This window comes from Somniosus microcephalus, unplaced genomic scaffold, assembly GCF_052327205.1.
Source record: "Somniosus microcephalus isolate GS21.2 unplaced genomic scaffold, FLI_Smic_1.0 unresolved_chr4, whole genome shotgun sequence".
Lineage (NCBI taxonomy): Eukaryota > Metazoa > Chordata > Chondrichthyes > Squaliformes > Somniosidae > Somniosus > Somniosus microcephalus.
In genome coordinates, this window is record NW_028225182.1 from 1825721 (window position 1) to 1832084 (window position 6364).

The window sequence follows — 6364 nt, forward strand, 5'->3', positions numbered from 1 at the left end:
TGAGCCCTGGGGTAACCACTTCCAACCCTTCACCAATCTGAGCAACTCCCATTAACACTGAGCCTCTGTTTCCGATCCTCAGCCAATTTCTCCCCGCACTGTTCCACTTCCTTTTAAACTGCCCACCTGAACAGAGTGGCCATTACCCCGGGGATCCCCAGTTACCTGAACAGAGCAGCCATTACCCCGGGGATCCCCAGTTACCTGAACAGAGTGGCCATTACCCCGGGGATCCCCAGTTACCTGAACAGAGTGGCCATTACCCCGGGGATCCCCAGTTATCTGAACAGAGTGGCCATTACCCCGGGGATCCCCAGTTATCTGAACAGAGTGGCCATTACCCCGGGGATCCCCAGTTATCTGAACAGAGTGGCCATTACCCCGGGGATCCCCAGTTACCTGAACAGAGTGGCCATTACCCTGGGGATCCCCAGTTACCTGAACAGAGTGGCCATTACCCCGGGGATCCCAATTACCTGAACACCGTTGTTCGCCATGTCCCTGATTTCACTTTACGTCCTTCACAGTCTCATCGAATTGTCTCGGTGCCTCCTGGCCATGTGATCATCCAAAGCGGTTTCCAGTCGGAATTAAGTATTTTCCAGAACATTTCTTCAACACCGGTGAAAATCCCTTCTCAAAATTCCTGGAAGTTCCAGCACGACTTCTCCTCTGGAAAAAAGAGACATTGGGTTAGGGGACAGAACAATTAAGGACCGTTCTGAAGTACTCGGTGTCGGCCTTGGCTCATTGGTAACACTCTCTCGCTTCTAGAATCATAAAGGTTGTGTGTTCAAGCCCCCCTCCAGAGAGTTCAGCACAAAATCCAGGCTGAAATTGCAGTGTGGTGCTGAGGGAGTGCCGCACTGTCGCAGCTGCCGTCTTTTGGGTGGGACATTAACCCGAGGCCCTGTCTGGCCTCTCAGGTGGACGTAAAAAATCCCCCGGCACCATTTCGAAGAAGAGTGGCCGAGTTCTCCCCGGGGTCCGGGGCCAATATTTCTCCCTTGATCAACATCACTAAAGTGGATTATTTGGCCATTGGCCACAGTGCTGTGTGTGGGATCTTGCTGTGCCCACAGTGCTGTGTGTGGGATCTTGCTGTGCCCACAGTGCTGTGTGTGGGATCTTGCTGTGCCCACAGTGCTGTGTGTGGGATTTTGCTGTGCCCACAGTGCTGTGTCTGGGATCTTGCTGTGCCCACAGTGCCTGCCGCATTTCCTGGAGTGAGCTCCCTTCACAAACCCCCCATTGTGTGTGAGGCTCTGGGCCGGGCTGAGGCTGTGAAAGGCGCTGGTGAAACGCAGGTTGCCCCGGGCTCCCGCTATCCGGGGACACCCTCTCTCAAATCTCAGCGCCCGCTCGCTCTCTGGCCGGAGACTGGAGCCGCCCCCTCACCCCTGACCCTCGGCCCCGGAGCGACCCGCCAATCAGCGGCCTTCAAACGTCAGCCAGCATTGAGGCGTCACTCGCCGCCCGGTGGCCATCTTGCTGTGACCCAGCTCACTGCGCATGCGCGCTGTTGAAGGCCATAAAACCGCGCGATGAAAAGGGAACGTGTCGTCAATTTCCAGCAAAATCACCGCTCACTGTTAACGGAGAAACTGAAAGTTTGTCCCGCGCCGCAGAGAGAAAGCGGCGGCACATCGGGTGCCTCAGGTGCGCATGTGCGAGCTCAGCCACCAGAGTGCAGTGCGGCCTGTGTCACAGAGATAGGGCCCTTTCGCTGTCGCTCGGCATTGTGGGAGTTGCAGTCCGCCATTGCTGCCCGGCTACAATTCAATTCGAGAGCGTTCGAATGAAGATCTACAGGTCCCTGGTTCGATCCAGGGTCTCGCCAATTTTGTTTAATTTGTTTCTCCTTCACCATAAGGGGCGAGAATCAGGAGAGATTTTCCGATCTTGAACTCGCGCCTCCCAGACCAATAGGATGAGGGGACCAAATGTTGTATACAAAGCTGGATGAGAATGTAAGTTGTATGTAAGCTGATGATACAAAGTTGTTAGGAGGATGCAAGTAGGCTTCAGGGGGATAAAAACAGGCTAAGTGCGTGGGCAAGAACATGGCAAATGAATATAATCTAGAGAAATGTGAAGTTATGCACTTTGGTAGGAAAAACAGAAAAGCAGAGTATTTTTGAAATGGTGAGAGATTGGGAAATGTTGTTGTTCAGAGGGACCTGGGTGTCCTTGTAAACGAATCATGGAAAGTTAAGCAAGCAATTAGGAAAGCAAATGGTATGTTGGCCTTTATTACAAGAGGATTTGAGTATAAGAGTAAAGACTTCTTACTGCAATTATATAGGACCCTGGTGAGACCATACCTGAAGTATTGTGCACAGTTTTGATCTCCTTACCTCAAGAAGGATATACTTGCCATAGAGGGAGTGCAACGAAGGTTCACCAGACTGGTTCCTGGGCTGGGTTTATTGTCCTATGAGGAGAGATTGAGTAGATTAGGCCTATATTCAATTCAATTCAAATCAATTTATTGGCATGACAAGGTACATCTTATGTTGCCAAAGCATCGAAAAACATTCATGGTTGTGCACAAAAATACAGATCTATCCATACAGTGCATAAACATATATCCTCTAGAATTTATAAGAATGAGAGGTGATCTCATTGAAACATACAAAATTCTTACAGGGCTTGACTGGTTGGATGCAGTGAGGATGATTCCCGTGGCTGGGGGAGTCTAGAACCAGGGGTAACAGTCTCAGAGTAAGGGGTTGGCCATATAGGACTGAGATGAGGAGACATTTCTCCACTCAGAGGGTGGTGAATCTTTGGAATTCTCTACCCCAGGGGGCTGTGGAAGCTCAGTCGTTGACTATATTCAAGACAGAGATCGATAGATTTTTGAATATTAAAGGAATCAATTATGTTCTTATGATATGGGGATAGTGCAGGAAAGTGGAGATGAGATAGAAGATCAGCCATGATCTTATTGAATGGCGGAACAGGTTTGAAGGGCCAAATGGACTACTCCTGCTCCTATTTCTTATGTTCTTATATGTAAACCACATCTGACCCTCTGGATCCGGCTTCAGCCGCCGGTTGCGGGTTCGAGTCCGGTTGTGGTGACAGCGGCTCAGGGTCACGCCGGCTAGTTTTATATCGGGACAGTGTTTGAGGGAGGGACTGTTCAGCGGTGGTGTGATAATAACTTTCAGAATTAAGTTAAATAGATTAAAGAGCTCTTTTTCTGTTACTTTCGATTTACACTCTGCCCAGTTTTATGTACGAAAAGTTAACAATGTTTAAGCGATGTGGTGTGTTGATTGTTTGTGCAGTAACTCTGTCACCCAGTGTGAGCCTGAAATACAATCACCCAGCCTGGGCTCGAACCGATCCGAAGGGCACTTTGTTGCCGGTTACCTCAATTGCTGAGAGTGTGGTGCTAATAACGCCAAGGTCGCGGGTTCGGTCCCCGTCCGGGTCATCAGAATATTTTCAGCAGCTTACGGTTTTTCATGAAATTTAAAATACAAACTTTATAAGGAAACAAATCCACACCGAATCTTAATGGGGAATTATTTGGATGAACATCCATGGCACCTTCGACCCCGGGGCGGAGAGACTCATAGACCATGGAATTATAGATAGTTACGGCACAGAAGGAGGTCATTCGGCCAATCAAGTCAGCGCTGGCACATTGAAAGAGCTCTCCAATTAATCCCAATCCCCTGCTTTTTCCCCACAGCCCTGGAAATTTCTCCTTTTCAATAGTAAACCAATTCTCTTTTGAAAGTTACTATTGAATCTGCTTCCACTGCCCTTTCAGGCAGCACATTCCCAATCACAATAACTCGCAGCGTAAAAAAATTCTCCTCATCTCCCCTCTGGTTCTTTTGCCGGTTATCTTCAATTAGTGTCCTCTGGTTACCGACCCTCCTGCCACTGGATTCTCCTTATTTTGAATACCTTCATTAAATTTCCTCTTAACCGTCTGAGGAAAAGAATCCCAGCTTCTCCAGTCTCTCCATATACCCGAAGTCCCTCATCCCTGGGCCTACTCTGTGAGACGTCAAACTGAGGATCTCGCTCTGCGTGTCCGTCTGTCTCTCTTTGTCTCTGTCTCTCTCTTTGTCTCTTTCTCTCTCTATGTCCGTCTCTTCTGTCTCTTTCTCACTCTGTTCACAGCTCGACTGTTGCTCTGACAGATTTTGTATTTGTTAGTTCTCCTTAGTAGAGTTGTGAGTATCTTTGCCTGTCACGAGAGAGACCGGGCTTCCTATTCCCCGATGGAAAGGATGCTTTTTAACAACCCCAATTTAAAACCTTTGGGATGCTCCTTGGAATAGTTAACAGAAAAAATGAATAGGGGACACAGATTTAAGATTTTGGGCAAGAGATATAGGGGGGATATGAGGGAAAACTTTTTTACGCAGCAAGTGGTGAGGACCTGGAATTGACTGCCGACGGAAGTAATGGAAGCGGAGACACTCAGTTTTCAAGGGAAGGCTGGATAGGCACTTGAGGGAAATAAACTTGCAGGGATACTGGGATAGAGCGGGGGAATGGGGCTGATTGGATTGCTCTACAGAGAGCCAGCACAGACTCGATGGGCCGAATGCCCTCCTTCTGTGCCGTGTGACTCTGTGACTCTATGATTCTATTACCTGCATTTGTAGACTGCGGTTCTCTTCTGTGATGTTCTAACGACAGCTCATGGAGCAGAGTTTCCGTAGTGTAGTGGTTATCACATTCACCTAACACACGAAAGGTCCCGTGAGAAACCGGGCGGAAACATTTTGTAAAATATTCCCCATTAAAATTGAATCAATATGAAAAAGTTGAAATAATTTTGTGATTAAATATTAATAAAATAAAATATCTCATAAAACACGTGTATTTTCTCTGTACAATTCTGGACCGTCAGCAGCAACAGAATTGTATTCAACCACAATCTGTAGCCTCCTAGCCCAGCAGATCCCTCACTCTACCATTACCTTCAAACCAGGGTACCAAACCTGGTTCATTGAGATGTGTGGAAGAGCAGGCCAGGAGCGGCACCAGGCGCACCTAAAAATGAGACCATTCCAAACTAGTGAAGCTGGATATGGAACAAAGGCGGGCCAATGCAGCTGAGATACAGATTATCCAGGATCTAATTGAATGAAGGAACAGGGCTGAGGGGCTGAATGGCCTCCTCATGTTGCTATTAGTCTGTCACCATTAAGAAAATGTTACGAAACGGTTTTTTCGTATCCCGGTGGATGATCTCATACTCACCGACATTGCACCCAGTGCTACAGTTTATCCCATGATCTTGCAGCCAAAATGTACATTTTGAAAACCTGGAAATGTTAAAACGCCGTCCCTGGGTGGGCTCGAACCACCAACCTTTCGGTTAACAGCCGAACGCGCTAACCGATTGCGCCACAGAGACCTGTTCAAACAATATTTACAACATATACTAAAGCCGGAGATTACCGAGATTAAACCTCAGGTCACAGAGAGCAAGATAGTAACTGTCCAAACTCTGTTTACTTGTGCAAATTGAAGAAATGTAACATTTATTGTCGGAACATGGAAATAGTCGCTGAAAGAAAATCCGTTAAACTAACTGATGTGAAAACCCGCTTTGAGCCATTAGATCGGTTCATCGACCAATGGTGACGGTGAGATATTAACATGGTGTCTGGGTTTCTCACAACTGTTGGAATCTTCCCACGAGTTCTTTTGCTGTTGTATTTGTTCATCAATGTGGAGGTCAGATATACACGTGGTCGCTTCACTGGGTGCCCTGGGAACCAGATACACCAGAGCACAGGCCAATGATGGGACTCTGCCCTGTCTGCTCTACATGGGGGTCAGTAGAAACTGAATGAGAACAACGAACCTACCACAGCCCGTAAAGCCGAAACAGCTTAGTTGGGCAAGCGTTAGATTGACGATCCCAAGTTCCAGCAGGTTTTAGTTACTTTTTGTCTCCTTCACTATAAGGGGAGCGAATCAGGAAAGATTTTTCGCACCTGAACCCGCGTTTCCTAAAGGAATGAGCGTGAAACCACATCTGAGTCCGGGGATTTAGCTCCAGTTGCCGGCTGGGGGTTCAAATCCAGTCGGTGTCCCACCGGCTGTTTTTATACCGGGACTGAGGGAGGGGCTGTTCAGCAGTGGTGCAATAATAATTTTTAGAATGAGGTTTGTTAAACTAAAGAGCTCTTTCTCTGTTACTTTTGATTTACACTCTGCCCAGTTGTACATACGAACAGTTAACAATGTTTAAGCGATGTGGTCTGTTCAATGTTTGTGCAGTAACTCGGTCACCCAGTGTGAGCCTAAAAGACAATCTCCCAGCCTGGATTCAAGACTGGCCAAGGGGCGCATTGTGGCCGGTTAGCTCAATTGGTGA

The 6364-nt window shown here is 47.7% G+C and overlaps 1 non-coding gene across 1 annotated transcript; it reads right to left on the minus strand.

Annotated features, from left to right (window-relative positions):
- Positions 1-5321: 5321 nt before the first annotated feature.
- trnan-guu (transfer RNA asparagine (anticodon GUU)) lies at positions 5322-5395 on the minus strand. Its single transcript has one exon. It is a non-coding gene; the product is annotated as a tRNA-Asn (tRNA).
- Between the last annotated feature and the right edge of the window lie 969 nt (positions 5396-6364).